This window comes from Canis lupus, chromosome 2 (genome assembly GCF_011100685.1).
Source record: "Canis lupus familiaris isolate Mischka breed German Shepherd chromosome 2, alternate assembly UU_Cfam_GSD_1.0, whole genome shotgun sequence".
Taxonomy (NCBI): Eukaryota; Metazoa; Chordata; class Mammalia; order Carnivora; family Canidae; genus Canis; species Canis lupus.
In genome coordinates, this window is record NC_049223.1 from 80328709 (window position 1) to 80345462 (window position 16754).

Genomic DNA, 16754 nt, shown 5'->3' on the forward strand with positions numbered 1-16754 from the left:
GAGCCTGACTTGGGACTCGATCCCAGGACCCTAGGATCACGGCCTGAGCCAAAGGCAGATGCTCAACCACTGAGCCACCCAGGTGCCCCCGCCCCCATGGCTCTTATATAAGAAATTGCAAGGGTTTTAGGGTCTCTGTGCTTGAACGAGAGGAAAATCAAATACATTTCTCTTTCTTTTAATATTTACTTATTTAAGTAATCTCTACATCCAACACGGGGCTCGAACTCCCAACCCTGAGATCAAGAGCCACACGCTCTTCCAACTGAGCCAGCCGGGCACCCCAACATTTCATAGTATGTATTGCACTATCACACCTGCCAAGGAGTCCCACCAGAGGCAGGCCGGGTCAGGGCCATCACCTGGGCGGTGGCGGGGGATGTCAGGGAGTGATCATATATGGAGGATGAGGGTACGTGGCTGAGCCAGCTCCGTGGGGCTCACGCGGAGAATGCAGGACGGCACAGAGATGAACGTGGGAGGGCCCAGGGGTCAGGGCCTGGTGGAGCAGAGCTTTCAGAGGAGCCTGAGTCGAGTCTGGGCAGGGAGAGGCTCTTTGTCACGACCAGGGGCTGACCCCTGGGCTGTGGGACACCAAGTGGCAAAGGCCCAGAGTCCGGCGAGAGGGGCAGAGGAGACACGAAGGTCCAGGTGGTCCAGGCATGAGAGACCGGCTTCCTGGAGGAGGCAACACAGATCAAAAAGAGCAAAGAGCAGAAGTCCTAGTGCCTTCACTGGCCACGCGGCTGGTGGCAGGCCACCCCTGCTCCCTGGTGACCCCATGAGCGTGCGGCGGTGGCCAGGGGACAAAGTGTTGGAGCCCGGGGAGCCCTATTCATCACTAAAAGGGTGCTGAGAAGCTGGAGGCAGGAAAAGACCCTGATCATGGCGACCAGGGAATCGAGGCCTCATTCCTAATGCTGCCATCAGCGGGCTGCGGCGACCGGGGACCAGGACCCTCCCCCCTCCCTTGTCTGGACCTCACTTTCTCTCCCGTGAGATGTGAGCCCCGAATGGCAGAGCCGCAAGCGCCTGACGCTGTTCCCTCCAAGACCCTCCGTGACTCGCGTGTGTCTCTCTCCAGGCCAGACGGCTTCCCAACCCAGACCCCACACCTCTGCACGGGGTGGGGGTGGGTCCGATGGCATCTCGCGTCAGCATGTCCCAGCCTGAGCTCCCAGTGGCCCTCCCCGCTTCTCCCCTCCCCCCCACCGCCCCAACCTGCCTCTACCCAGGGGGTCTCCTCCCCGTCACTGATGACAGTGGCTCCATGCTTCCAGTTGCTTAGACTGAAAATCACAGAGCCCTCTTTTTGTTTTTCTCCCCCACCCGGCGATCAATGGATCCAGTGGCCCCACCTTTGAAAGGTATCTGAACACGACCATTTCTCGCCACCTGGCCCGGCTCATTTCTCACTTGGACTGTCACGTTGGAATCCCAACTGATCTCCCTGCCGCCTGGCTTGGCCCTTTCTCCAGGGTGGGCAAAGCGATCCATTTTTTTTTAAGTAAAAAGAATCGTGTCCCTCTTCTTCTCAGTGCCCTCAGGGTTCCTGCTGAAGCCCTATGTGAACTCCCCTATGCCCCACTCCTTAGCTGTCCCCCTCATTTCTTCACCTCTCCTCCTCCGCTCCAGCCACACCAGCCTCCTTGCCTGTGGATCCTTAATACAGGAAGCATTGACCTACCTCAGGGCCTTTGCACCTGCTTTTCTCATGGCCCCGTGCTTCCCCCCACATATCCTCCTGTCTCCCAGCTAGCTCCTTAGCCAGAATGCCTCCTCCGGAGTGAAACCTTTCCTGCCCCCCCCCCCCATTTGCAACGGCAAACCTTCCAACTGGCACCCTCTCCCTGCAATGGCACGCTTCCCTAACAGATGTCACAATTCACCTCCTTTAACGGGTGTCTTCCTCCAATAGGACAGAAGCCCCAGAAGGGCAGGCTCTTAGACTGAATTGGTCCCTGCTATATCCCCAGTGCCAGGAAAAGTACCCAGTTCAGTCAACGCTCGGTACATATTTGTAAAAGGAAAATCTTCCAAAAGGTGGCTCTTTGGAAGAATGGAATGCTGGGCTGGGTGTCTGCAGGAAAGCAAGATCCAATTAATTCCGAAATAGTCACCTGCACCCTGTATAAGAGCCTTTGGGTTTTGCCCTTCTACTTTCCCCTCCCTCTATCTTTGCCTCCCAGCTTCCCCCAAAAAAACTAATTTACAAATGGGGTCATCCCCTCCCCCCGTTTGTAAAACATGTGCTAAGTCTGTCTCTTGGATCTGGCCTCAGGCAAATAAACGTCAGGAATAAATCAGGCGAGCCTCTCCCTTGTTGTCGTCGTCGAGGCACCAATAAAGCAAGGAGCTTCACCCCCTCCCTTCACCCCCTGGCTCCGCTTCTTGGCTGTGACTCCCCAACTGCCTTCGGTGTATTTGGAGCTCAGCGGCTGGTCTCCCCACTGGTGCCACAGCCTCTCCCCAGCCGCAGTCGTCCTGAACAACCTTCCTCGCAGCTTTTAACGAGTGTCCAGCACCATCCTTTTGTCCTCGACAGCACACATCGTACGGTTGGATTTACAAACACAGACGCACACGCTCCCGAATGGTCGGGCTGGGGTCCTCCTCCACCGGCTCTCTCCCCCGTAGCTGGGAAGGCCCTCTGCTGGCTCTCTCCATCTCTCCTTTCTGGGTCCTCACCCAGGGAAATGACCTGTTCCCCTGTCCCCTCACGGGCTCTGCCCTAAGCCAGCTGATTCCGTGAAGGGATGGGGTGTCCCTCTGCAGTGGGTGGTGTGGGGTGCTGGAGAAACGGCGCCCACCCCAGGGCCAGGCACCCAGCTGCAGGACTCAGCCCAGAGGCATCTGAGAGGCATCCGGTGAGTCTCATTGTATGCAAATCACACCTCAATGAAAAGAGTCTTAAGAAAAAGAAAAAACAAGGGGCGGGGGTTGCCAGCGGACAAAAGAAAGATTCCATTTTAGGAAGAGGGATGGGTAAAGCAAAGGGTTAACTTCACAGGCAGCCTGAAGGAACGGGAAGGTAGAAAAAGCTGTTTCCAAAAAGAGCTAAAACTTCTCTTAATGAGAAAGCAGACATAAAATTCACATATGGGGGCCTGTGTTTTCACCAGTCCCGAACAGAGATTGTGGCCAAACTTGCAAATGCCTGTGAACTAAGCACACACAATCTCTCAGGCTCTGCCAAAAGATAAGGAGTCCCCAGGAGGGGAGGGGATGGGACAGGACGGGACAGGAGGGGACGGGAGGGAGGGAGGGGAGGAGAGGGGAAGGGTGCATTCTCACAAGAGGTGGCACAGTCTGGTCCCCTGTCCCAGCCGCCCCCCGCCCCCCAGATCAGATGGCATCATTTCAAACCCCAGCCCCCAAGTCTGCACATAATGAAATTGCTAGCGTCATTCGTGTACAAGGCAGCTATGCATCCGCAAGCCAGTCTGCGGTTTGGGGCAGGGGGCAGGTGAGCTGAGGGTTAACGACAGGTGGTGTGAAAGACCTGGGTTCAAGTCCTGACTCCCCCACGGACTGGCTAGGCTGCTGGGAGAGAGAATGTTCCTCAGTTTCCTCATCTGTAAAATGGGGATGATCTTGAAAGTAGCCCCCACCTCCTAACGCTATGAGAACTATATAAAGTTATACATTCTTAGAACGCATAAATCTTCGCCAGCACCCACTAAGTGCTCAATACATGCCAGCTATAATTCTTGTTAATAATAATAATAATAATAATAATAATAATAGTAATAAATTGGCGTTATCAAGGCTTTACCAGTTACCAGCTGTGGGAGGTCAGGCTAATCCATTCACTTCTGTGAGCTTCCCCAGCCGGTGAGAGGTAACAAAGCCCACTCCCAAGAAGGAATAAAATAATGCATGTTAAGTACCCAATTGTCCCTAGAAAAAGCATAAGAAATGGTAGCTCTAATTATGATGATTTCTCCAAACTGGTCTTTGTATGCCAGCTTTCTTTCTGGCTAAAAAAAATGGCCTGGATTTAGTTTTTAGATTCCTTGGGGGCAGGGACTAAATTGTTTGCCAAGGGTGCAGCCCCAGGGCCACGGTAATACCAGAAGATCCCCACCAAAGCTGAATCCTCCAAAATGGTAACCGGTTGTGTTAAAAATAAATGAACAAAGGCCACTGGGGGGAGAAAACATTGCCTGGCTGAGTGTCTAACCGGGAGGCCAGGGCAGCAGAGAAACACTCCGAGGGGGCCCTGGGGGCAGACTGGGGGGGGTGTCAGCGCCGGGAAGGGATGCTCGGGTTGTGCTGAGGGCGCCCTTAAACCGGCGCCCTGGAGAGGCACGTGAGGCCCTAGGTCTGTACTTGGACACGAGCCCCAAAGTTCACGGGCCAGGAAAATGGCTTCAGTAGGTCTAGTTAGGGCCCGGGCCGGCCCTCGTTAGCAGCCAGGTTCCCGGTGATCGCTTATCAGCTTCATCTCGCTAGAGGCCCTGGCCACGAAACAAACCCAGCCTTTGGCTTCGATGGCTCCCAGAAAGTTCTGCTGTAAATGGGGGACAGGAGTGTTTTTAACAAAGTGCTACGTCGTCGGACAGTCTTTCTCCTCCTTTCCTGTATTTCTTCTCTACTTTTCTTTCAGTGACGCTCTGTAGTGTTTTCAGGTTTTAAAAGACATCGGGGAAACATCCCCATGCCCACTTCCCTAGCTGCTTAAAGTCCTCAAACTCATGGGAGGGAGCAGGGTGGCCACGGGGGGTTGCAGGGAGCGGGAGGCGATGTTGGTGGGTTCTGAGTCTCCCTTCGGGAGCGGGACAGAGCTCTGGAGGCGGACGGTGGCCACGGCCGCACAGCAAGGCCCATGTCTTTAATGCCACTGCATGATACGCCCAAAAATGGTTTAAGTGCTGGGGCGCCTGGATGGCTCAGGTGGATAAGCATCCGACTCTTGATTTCGGCTCAGATCATGATCTCAGGGTGGTGAGATCGAGCTCTGCATCGGGCTCCATGCTCAGCAGGGAGTCTGCTTATGATTCTCTCTCTCCCTCTGCCCCTGCCTCTCCCCACACTTGCACTCTCTGTCTCTAAATAAATTAATTTAATGAAACTGCATTAAAATGGCTTAAGTGGTATAGTTTATATTCTGTATATTTCACTGCAATTTAAAACTTTTAGTGAAAAAAAATATCAGCCCACAAGGTGACATGGCTGTGGGGGAGTAATTGGTACCACCGTATGAGCCCCCACCATAAGCAACCATAATATCGAACAAAATACCCGAAGCCATGGTTTTCGGGCATCGAACCACCAGCAGCACATGCCTGTGGTCCCCAGATCCAGGGGAGGGACCCGCACAGGCAAGCCCTGCCCTTTGCCACCTGCCACCTTCTCCCTGGGGCAGCTCCCCAAACACCAGCCAGCAGCTGGAACCCACTGCCAAGCACAGAGGTCCTGCTGAGCAGAGATCAGCCTCTGGGGGGCAGCAGAAATGGTTGGACGTGGTGGGGCAGGGTGCCCCGGATGCGCGCCCCTGACCAAGACTCTCAGCCCCTGTGCCTCAGTTTCCTGATCTGTAAGCGAGGACAACAATACCCACCTCGTAGGATCATTGTGGGGCTTAAGTAAGTTAAAATACGCAAAGCGTCAAAACCTTGACAGGGCACGTGCTGTCGCCACATAGCTCCCCTCCCCGTGTTCCATAAAGATGTGCCGAGTGTAGTCACATGTGGGGTTAGGAATCGAAAACGCATCCGCCCAAGCCAGGTGAGTGGGGCCGTGGCGCGCGTGCTCCCGACAGGGTCCCCAACACCTGCGTTCTTGTCCTGTGCAGTGTGCGCGTCCCCAGCCTCCGCGACTCTGCTACAGGAAAGCAGCCTCAATAAAACACTCCTCGCTACAAACGGTGCCTCGATGTGTTCAGACCTTGACTCAGAAACTGCGTTTGATACGCAGATGAAATGGTTTGGAAAGGAGCCGTTCTCTCAGGCAAGGTGTAGGATGGACCCGTGGCCAGGTGGCAGGACGTCAGCGTTTCAGGTTGAGGCTCATGTTTCAAGATGAACACTAGGACAGAGAGATTTTTCAGCCTCCTCCGAGCAGAGCAGCTGGCGGAAGAAGAGCCCTCAGGTCCCCACCCTCCAGTGGGTGCCTTTCCCAAGCCACCTGAGCGAGCCTCCCCCGTGCGAGGGTTTTGCCTGAAGCATCCTCCTTTGGCCCTGGCAAGGCCAGGCTGGCAGCCGGAAAGCCGGGGCCGCCCATCGAAGGTCACGCCAGGCAAAGCAGGTGTGAACTTGGTGCCTCTCCAAAGGCCCCTCCCTTTCACTCTCAAAGCCACAGGCCCACGCAACTCTCAGGGGCCAGCACCCAGGGTGTCCTGGGCTGAGCTGGGCAGGAGGAAGGCGGAGCTCCAGGGGAGCCGATTGGCTGCAGAGCATGTGGTCACCCCAGAAGCCACCGTGTGGGTGGTGGGGGACTCCAGGGGGCCACATTACACTAGAGAATTCTCCCAGTGAGGTTTCACGGGGTCCCCAGAAGAAGCTGTGACACGGGGCAGAAAGAACTCTGGGATCGGAGTTGCCTACCTGAGTGACTTCTGAGAATCTCACTCCTTGTTTTATCCAGATGCCCTCCCATCACCCTCAATGCTTGCAGTGAGCTCCCACTTCTCTCCTTCTAGAGCGGGGGGTCGGCAACTGTTCTCTGCAAAGGCCCAGACAGTCACTATTTCGGGCTCTGTGAGCCAAGAGGCACGCTTGCAGGTACCATGTGGCTACTTACATAACAAGGTGTAAAATGAATTTTCACAAACGCTTCCTGATTTGTTGTCAAACCCTACATTTATAATCAAGGAGAATTTTCTTGTGCCGCAGAACGAAGCTCCTCCAGGGAGAGGGTGACACTTCCGCTTAACTCGCAGGCTGGATCTGGCCTCCCGGTGCCTCTCTCTTCTTCGGAAGGTCTTGGACCGGACACTCCTTCCTGTCGTTTGTTGTGATTTGCTAGATCTTGCTGCAAAAAGAGAATTGCGGGGACTGTGTGCCTAAGCTCTGCTGCCTGTTACTGTGCTCGCCTGCAGAGTGTTTACTGAGCAACTACTAGATTCTGGAAGCCGTGCTGAGAGCTGGGGAGGGAGCAGTAAACAAGCCAAACCTCAGCTGTCCCTCCAAGCTTTCGGCCTAGTGGAGGGAGACAGAAAAGTGAACCGGGAAGTCACTTGACCTTTCCTAGGCCTCAGGCTCCCCAGTTATAAAATGGGCACAATAATCTGGGCCCCCGTGGCCTCACCGGTGGTTGGGAGGCCCAAGACAGAAGATAACCGTGCTGTGCTAACTTAAAGCACCACACTGATCAGAGAAGGGACCTTCCGCATGCTACTATTTTTAGCTGCCTTTTCTTGTCTAAAATAAGAGATTTTTGACAAGTGGCCTTCAGGTCTCATCGCAGTCGGTAGGATGGCAGAGCGAGGAGAGAGACGCCAGTGGATCAAGGAGTCTGGGGCGTTCCTGCCGTGCGAGGTGCGCTGGGGGTGGGGGACAGGAGGCGCGTTCCTCGTGCCCCCGCGGCCCTCTGCAGCTTCTCCTGCCACGTCTGGGGGAGTCCTCCGGCCTCAGAGCTGCAAGGAGAGGCAAGGATTGAAAACTGCCGTGCGAAGCCACCCTTCCAAGTCCTCAGGGCAGGTCTCCCCTTGTGCCTTCTTCACCCTCTGTGCCAGCTCCAGGCCACCTGCCTCCCTGCAGGCTCATGCCCCCCTGCAAGCTCATGCCCCCTGGCCAGGGATGTCACCAGTCCTGCTAATGAGCCTGCAGGCCCCAGACCACTCCTTCTGCAGTGAGAGGCCCCATCTGGGGAGGAGAGCCCACATGGTGACAGAGGGCCCGGGAGGGGCCTGGCACTGAGGCTGGAACCCAGGAGTCCCTTCTGGGGGGGGGGGGGGGAGCTTTCAAGCCGGCTGCTGGGCTCCATGCATCACCCCAGGGTTTAGAAGATACTAGATAAGATACTAGAGCCAGGAGAACGTCTGCATCTTCTCATTCAGCAGTTTTCAAACTATTTCAGCTGCAACATTTTTTCTTCAAACAATATCCTGCTGGAATCTCGAATACATAGAGCATCGGGGTGGCCAAGTGTCCTGATCACAGGTCCGCGTTTGAAAGAGGAAGGATGGCTTTTTGAACAATAGTGTCAGAGTAATTGGATATCCAGAGGCCAAAGCAGGAACTCGACTTCACCTCCTATCTCCTACAAAAATCAACTCCAAATGGATCACAGACTTAAAAAGTAAAACATAAGGATGCCTCGAGTTCGAGCCCCGTGTTGGATGTAGAGATTACTTGAATAAGTAAATATTAAAAAAGAAAAGAAATGTATTTGGTTTTCCTCTGGTTCAAGCAAAGAGACCCTAAAACCCTTGCAATTTCTTATATAAGAGCCATGGGGGGGCACCTGGGTGGCTCAGCGGTTCAGCGTCTGCCGTTGGCTCAGGGCGTGATCCCAGGGTCCTGGGATCGAGTCCTGCATTGGGCTCCCTGCAGGGAGCCTGCTTCTCCCTTTGTCTGCGTCTCTCATGAATAAATAAATAAAAAATCTTAAAAAAAAAAAAGTAAAACAGAAAACTATCAAACATTTAGAAGAAAATGTAGAAGACTGTCTTGGGGCCATAGGGCTAGGATTGTCTTCTTCCCTCCCTCTCCCCCTCCTCCTTCTTCTCCTCCTGCTCCTCCTCCTCCAAAAAAAAAAAAAAAAAAGAAAGAAAGAAAAAAGAAAAAAAAAGGATATAACTCAGAAACAGACAGATGGAAGGAGAGATGCACGGGGCTTCCCCCTGCCCTCTCTCAGACCTCCCATTCTCTCCAAATCTCCGCTTTTTCATTCACCCCAAAGCTCCAAGCTCCAAAGCACGATCCACAAAAGAGAAAAATCGATAAACTGGACTTCCTCAAAATTAGGAAATTTTGCTCTATGGAAAAAAAAAGCCTGTCAAGAGGATGGAAAGATGAGCTACAAACGGGAGAAAATATTTTTAACCCACACGCCTGACACAGGACTCGTATCTAAAATATATAAAGCACTCTCAAACCCCAACAGTTAAAAAGAAAAAAAAAATACAATTAGAAAATGGGCCAAAGGCATGAGATATTTCAGGGGGGAGGATCTACAGATGCCAAATAGGTCCATGAAAAGAGGGTCACCATCACCAGTCACTAGGGAAATGAGAATCAAGACCCCAGCGAGCCACCCCGGTGTAGCTGTTAGGACAGTTAATACTAAAAAGACAGTGGCCATGCCAGGTGCTGGCGAGAAGCTGGATGCCTCGGACACGGCCGCTGGGAATGCTACGGCCACTATCGGACAGAGTTTGGCAGTTTCTTTAACAAAACTAAGTATACACTTCCCCTTTGACCCAGCGATTACACACTTGGGCATTTATCCCTGAGAAACAAAAACTTAGGTCCACACACAAAGCGATCCACGAATATTCACAGCAGGTTTGCTTGTAATAGCCCAAACCTAGAAATCACCGAAAGGTCCCCTAACTGGACGAATGGGGAAAGAGGCTGTGACCGGTCACAGCATGGACCACGACACAATAAGGAGAAGGAGCAAACCACTGATAACCCACAGCAGGGCGCACAGATCACGGGGGATTAGGTGAGTGTGAAAGTCGACCTGAGAAGCCTACGGTTCCATCTGCAAAACAATTCTCGAGGTGACAAAATTACAGAGATGGAGAACAGACTGGTGGTGGCCGAGAGTCAGGGATGGCGGGTGGGAGGGAAGGAGGGGGGCACTACGAGGGACAGCCCCCAGGGAGATCTTTGCAATGAGGGAGCGGCTGGGGGTGTTCACGGTGGCGTGGGTCACGCAGCTCTGCACAAGCACGTAAAATGGAAGAGGACGGCGTGTCACATCGAGACACATCGTACCCTTGGTATTGGCCCGTGGTTGTGTGACATGTAACGATTGTGGGAAACCGGGTGGAGGGTGGTACGAACCACACCGTACTACAGACGCAATCTCCTGGGCATCTGTAATGATTTCCAAAATTAAAGGATAAATAAATAAGTAACTGTCCAGGCTCGGGAGCCACTCAGAATCGGGTACAAGTCCCAGCTCCACGGCGAGCTTGCTGTGTGGCCTTAGGCAGACTGCGTCACCGCTCTGAGCTTCATGTCCCCTCCTGCAGCGTGTGCCCACCTGAGGGGTTTGCAAGGGTTAACTGAGATAATGCACTGGTGCATATAAAGTACCTGGTAGGTGGTAAGGGTGCAACAGATGTGTTATTATTTTAAAAATCTGATGGAAGTGGGTTGGGGGAGCTTAGGCAGTGGCACCTTCAAGGAAGCCTCACTGGAAGACCACTAATGAGGTTCCGCTCCTCTCTGTAGGCTTGCTGCAGCTGAGGCCCTGGAAGTGGGCGGGGGTGGGGGTGGGGGTCTCTGCCCTGGGTCATCCGGTGCCCGCAGCACTGGGAGACTCAGACCCAGTGTTCCTGGCTCCTCGCCATGGGCCCTTTCCACTCTGCTCCTCTGCTGCCCCCTCCCCACCCAAGCGGTCACAGGCATCCACTCCTGTGGGTCCGTCCGAGTGCTCCCCATGTGAGGTCACAAGGCCCCAGTGATAGGTGGACAGGAGTCTCAGCTAATGCAAGTTCCTCTTTCTCCAGGGCTCCCTCTGTGCCAGGCTGTGGGATTGTGTCCTGGCCTGCTCCTACCTCCCACCAGGTAATCTCCGTCATCACCCTGATTTCACACGAGGTAACACAAGGTCCAGAGGAGTGCAGGAGCGGCCCAAAGTCCCGGCGTGAGCACAGTTGCAGCTGTGGCCTGACCAGGGTCTTGGATCTAAGATCTGAGATATTAGCAACACATCTCACTACATGCTGGGTGCCATTCTAAGACCAGCTCGCTTGGGCCACAGAATGAGGCCCTAAGGTAGATTTTTATTGTTAAAAGTTTTCATTTATTTATTCATGAGACACACAGAGAGAGGCAGGGACATAGGTAGAGGGAGAAGCAGGCTTCGTGCAGGGAACCCGATGCAGGATTTGATCCCGGAACCTGGGATCACGACCTGAGCTGAAGGCAGACGCTCAACTGCTGAGCCACCCAGGCACCCCTTTAAGGTAGATTTTTATTGTTAAAATTCTGACTTTAAAAAAAAAAAAAGAAAGAAAGAAAGAAAGAAAGAAAGAAAGAAAGAAAGAAAGAAAGAAAGAAAGAAAGAAAGAAAGAAAGAAAATTCTGACTTTCAGAGGAGGGAAGTGAAGCCCAGAGAGGCTCTTTAACTTGTCCGAGATCACACAGCAAGCGACAGAGCTGGGATGCAAACCTGGGCAGGCCAGTTCCAGAGTCTGTGCTTCCCATCTCCCCCTTTCTCTCACGGGGGTCCACCCTTTTCTGCCTCCCCAGAAGGGCCCTGCCTACATTCCTGGGGTCACCTGTGCTCACTGCTGCCCCGTGAGTCATCTGGAAACCCCCTCCCTGTCAGACTGGTTGCCCAGAGATTCCCTAGCACCCTGTTTGGGACAGAGAGCATTAGGTAATCGTGTAGGAAGGGAATGCTTCTGTGTCCAGCCAAATTCCTTCCTTCCTTCCCTCCGAGGCTGGGATGGGGAACCAGCTCGAGACACAGGCAATTTAATGAGGTTTGGTAATAAACACACTCTTTTGAAAAAAAAAAAAAACAAACATGTGCATAATAATAGTTATTTAAACCATCCAGAAGATAAAATATAATGAGTGGTTTAGTTGTCAAGGTGGCTCCTGGCCGAGTGGTGGGGAGACAACACATGGCCCTGCTTCTTTCGGCTCAGGCTGGGTGACAGCTCGCCTTGTCTGGCTTTCCGTTTTCTCATCCCTTAAAGGAGGGGACTGGCTTCCAGCTAGAAAATAATACTTTCCAGCGCAACCTAATAGGCATAGAAATGACTATATATCACACATATACACCAGATACGACACGCCAAGATCAGGTTCCCACCTGCAAGGCTCATCCTCCTTGGGTGCCAGCTTCCTGCTTCCTAAGCCCCATAATCAGGCCGGTGTTTGATGATGGGTTGCACACCTGGTCACACATGCAAAGCCAAGAAGTCTTCCGTGGATCAGGTCCAGACCTGCGTGATTCAGTATGTACATTTAAATAGGCTTGCTTTCTCAGCCACTACCCAATTTTTCTAGATCGTCAGAGTCCACGGTTCATCACAGACTGAAGAACCCCAGATGTGGGAGAGGGGTCGGAGAGCAGGGAATCCTGATCTCTCCAGACAAAGCTGTTGGGGAACCACTTGCCTCAAGATCTACATAATACCTGATTGAGTATCTTGCTTTATTATTTTTTTTATTTTTTTATTTTTTTATTTTTATTTTTTTTTTTTGCTTTATTATTTTTTTAAGATTTTATTTATTTACTCATGAGAGACACAGAAAGAGAGGCAGAGACACAGGCAGAGGGAGAAGCAGGCTCCCTGCAGGGAGCACGATGCTGGACTCAGTTCCAAGACCCCGGAATCACGCCCTGAGCCGAAGGTAGACGCTCAACCGCTAAGCTACCCAGGTGTCCCAGAGTATCTTGCTTTAAATAAACATCCATTTTCGGATCTCTGGGTGGCTGAGCAGTTTAAAAGAGAACTCCATAATATTCATTATTGAAAGCATGGATTTGATCGCTCATTATACACACACACACACACACGTATTTCTAACATGCACTGAAATAAATTTGTAGCAATAGGAATTTTTAAAATGTTCATCTGTGTACTTGCCAAAACCACCACCAGGTGCATAGCCACGGTGCATACCCAACGATGCATGCCCACGAAGCATGTCGAAGCATGCCAATGGTGCATGTCCACAGTGCACATCCGTGGCACCCGACTATGATGCGCGTCCGTGGAGCACATCCATGGGGCATGTCTATGATGTGTGTCTACAGAGCACATCTGTGGAGCTTGTCTCTCCATGGAGTGTGTCCATGGAGCATAGCCATGGAGCGTGCCAACGGTGTGCATCTACACTGCACACCTGCAGTGCCTGTCTGTGGTGTTCATCCACAGAGCATATTCAAGGGCATGTCCACAGTGCATGTCCAAGAGGCACATCCTTGGAGCTCAGACCCATCCTCTTCATTTTTCAGGGAGGATCCCTGGGGGTCCAGACTTATAGCCTAAGCCCAATCTCGTTGAGGGGGGCCCGGGTCTCAGAGTTGAGGAGCAGTGCCATGTGGCATAAAGAGTGTGGGTTTCTAAATCACGGAGTCGCAATTACCACCTTGGAAGGTACCAGTTGAGCATCCTTGACCCTCAGAACCTCTCTGAGCCTTCATTCCCCCCTGTCCATTACGAAATTAACTGCTATCTCCACACACCACACAGCTCATAGGGCTGGCACCTACTTGGTCTACAATCGTCCTCTTCCTCCTTCTCCACTTTGCCCAAGAGAACAGAATGTGTTCTCACCTCAGGGTCTTTGCTCATGCTGTTCCTACTGCCTGATCTGCTGCACGAAGAGAGGAAGCTGAGGCTTGCGGGTATCACACGTCGGTGCTGTCGAGGGGCCTAATCTAAGGCCGTGATGGGTGGGTGACAGGCCTGGCCGCGGGAGGGTTCTGCACACAGCGGGGCTCAGCCCACAGTGCAGACTTGCCAGCTCACACGGTCCACTCCCAGAGTCGCGGGACCTGGATAGAAGTCGGGCCCTGGCCCTACCCGGGTCCATGCCCAGCACCACCATTGCCCAGAGTGGACATTGTCTTTTAAGACAGTGCTTCTTCCTGAGACTCAAAGCCCGAAGAAACCCACACACGATTGCTGCCTTCCACCTGCTGTTTCCAGCTTTGGAATTGAACCAAGACTCCTATAGGGAAAGCAAGAGAAGGCATAAAAAGAAGGGGTCCTAGGGCAGCCCGAGTGGCTCAGCGGTTTAGCACCGCCTTCAGCCCAGGGTGTGATCCTGGAGACCCAGGATCAAGTCCCACGTCAGGTTCCCTGCATGGAGCCTGCTTCTCCCTCTGCCTGTGTCTCTGCCTCTCTCTCTTTCTCTGTGTCTCTCATGAATAAATAAATAAAATCTTTAAAAAAAAAAAAAGAAGGGGTCCTAGGAAGAGGGGGATTTAAGAAAATGAAGGAGGGCACAGGGCAGGGGGCAGAGCAAGGAAAGAGAGCTAGTGGGTGACAATGGAGTAAGTCCAGGAATGGCTCGGGTGGGGCCCCTGAGGTCAGCAACAATTCATTTTGGCCTCTGAAAATAGGCAAAACTTATATAAATATTATATCGTCATTCCTCACGTTATTATATTTTACCTTCAGGTTGTTACATCTCATGTTGAGCTCTAGTGAACAATAGGACATCGAGTCATTGTACGAGTTAAGGTGTATTAAAGATTGCGTGACAGGGAAACTGAGACACGAACAGGTGTGCTCCCCAGGCTTGGACCTTGTGGAGTCCCCCCCAAGAGGGTCAAGGAGGAGGAGACGCAGACCGTGCGGCATGGACCTAAAGCCACACCGACCCTGTTTCCAAGGCTCTCTGTCTTGGGAACAGTACTTAACAGTTTAGGGAATGCTTCAATGCACTGACCCTGGGAGCAGGCCCGGCAGGAAGCGCTGCCCCCCGCCCCTCTCCTCACCCAGAGGTGAGGAGCCTACACCCTGGAGAGGATGAAATGAGCCCCACTGCCTCCCCCTCTGTGCGCCAGCGAGCATGCTGCCTGCTGGGCCACAGTCCTTCGTGGAACTCTGGCTCCTTCCACCAGGTGGCTGTGCCTGCCCCCCCACAGGGGCCCGAGATTCACAGACGTTGCCCGGCCTGAGGCCCCATGCTGGGTCTGTCTGACACACAAGAAGGAATGGATTGGGAGTCAGCACTTAGGGGAAGTCGTGGCCTCACCATGTTCCCCTGTGAGACCTTGACCGACAGTCCAGGTGTTTGGCGCTGCGGGGGCTCACACCGGTTGGGTTTGTTCACTTTGCCGAGGGTTGTTATCGTTCTGCATGACATGACATGGCCTGAAATGCAGTGGTGTCTGGCCACCAGGGCCACCTGACACATGAAACAGGCTGCCCTCCTTGCCTTATCACTAGCCACCCAGGCACATGATCAATTCTGTGCCGGAGCCCAAAGCCTTGGTTTTTCTTGTCTATTCAGACCCTGTGTCTTGACCTCACCAGAAAACTCCCTGGCTTCTTGGCTCCATTACACAATGGGTGCTGGGCAAATGTCTCATTGGCCTGCGACTCATGTGTCCTCTATCTCTCTCTCTGCCCTAAACCTTCCATCCATACTGCCCACTGCCAGGGGGAATGGTATCTCTGCAGAGCGTGGCTTTTATTGGCAAGCGTGGATGAGGGATAGTCTGAAAAAAGTGACTGGAGAGCTATGGATTAGAGAGTCCAATTCTATATACTGTGGTTCTATCCCAGGTGGGAAACACAATGTGAGTGTAAGCACCTGGCACAGGACGGACGGTCTGGTGGTTACAAACTCACATGCAGACATCCATGAAACCCATTTCGATCCCATTGGTCCTGGGTCCGAAAAGTCAAACTCCCAAGGCGTGTCTGTTTTCATTTCACATTTCTTCTGGACTCTTGTATAAAAGTAGGAACACTGGGACCAGTAGGAGGAAAATCATGAAGGGGCCACTTGTTCCCCAAGGTGTAGGTGACTGGGGCTACAAAGCGTAAGCCCTGAAAACCCTCAGGAAGAGAAGCAGGGGCACCGGCTCCAGGTGCCGGGCAGGACAGAGGTTCAGTAAATATTTGTTGAATTTCCTTAAATCTTGTTCTTCATCAGCCAGCATGTGAGGCTTGGTGTCCGGCATCCTACGTCTTCTCTCCCTGGAACTAGGCTCAGAATACTCCCACGGGGACGGTGAGACTTCCCTTGAGAAAAGGTGTATGACTTTTCATACTTTAGGACACATAAATATTACCTATGGGATTTAAGATTTTATTTATTTATTTGAGATAGAGCGGGCGTGAATAGGGGTGAGGGGCAGAGGTGGAGGGACAAGCAGACTCACCTTTGAGCAGGGAGCCATACACAGGGCTCCATCCCAGGACCCGGAGACTATGACCTGAGCCGAAGGCAGACGCTTCACCAACTGAACCATCCAGGTGCCCCAACCTGTGGGATCCTGATAAAAACACAGATTCAGATTCAATAGATCTGGGGCTCAGCCTGAGAGTCTGTGTTTTTAATGAACATCCAAATGATGCAGCTGCTGCTGGTCCAGGGACCTCACCAAGGGTTCCTAGAACGAGCTCACCTGGCAGCCACTGTGTGGCCTTATTGGTCACAGAGCCTCTCTGGGCTTCAATTCTTCATCTGGATATTACATAGGTCAACAAACATAAATTGACAGCATACTCATGTCAGGTTGCCCTGGGTGCTTGCTGGGAAAACAAAGATGAATAAACCACATTTCTGGGAGGGCTTTGCATCCTGGGTTGCTTAAAAGTCCAATGATAGTATTTAAGGATCCTTTGGATTCTCTAAAACTTCATGGCTGACTGGCAGAAATTGAATTATAAGAGTTTCCTCTCCTAGAAAACATGTTTCCCGACACTATGATAAGGATCCTTCCCCCACCAACTATGGTTCTCCGAATCAGGGAATATTCTTCTAGATGTAACCCCAAAAGAAATCTAGTACAAACTCTATCTTGCCATTTAACCGGCGAGAACCCTCAAGAACAGAGGCAGAGAGTGTTGGGTCCAGAGCCGATTACTGGTTTTCCAGCTATGCTTTCGAAGGCAGGTCATCCAATAGAAATAAAATGTGAACCACAAA

The 16754-nt window shown here is 52.3% G+C and overlaps 1 long non-coding RNA gene across 1 annotated transcript; it reads right to left on the minus strand.

Annotated features, from left to right (window-relative positions):
- Positions 1-5150: 5150 nt before the first annotated feature.
- On the minus strand, positions 5151-16046 carry LOC119870063. The gene is made up of 3 exons (XR_005355111.1): positions 15985-16046; positions 11947-12079; positions 5151-7579 (listed from the first exon to the last, which is right to left on the minus strand). It is a non-coding gene; the product is annotated as an uncharacterized LOC119870063 (long non-coding RNA).
- Positions 16047-16754: the final 708 nt, after the last annotated feature.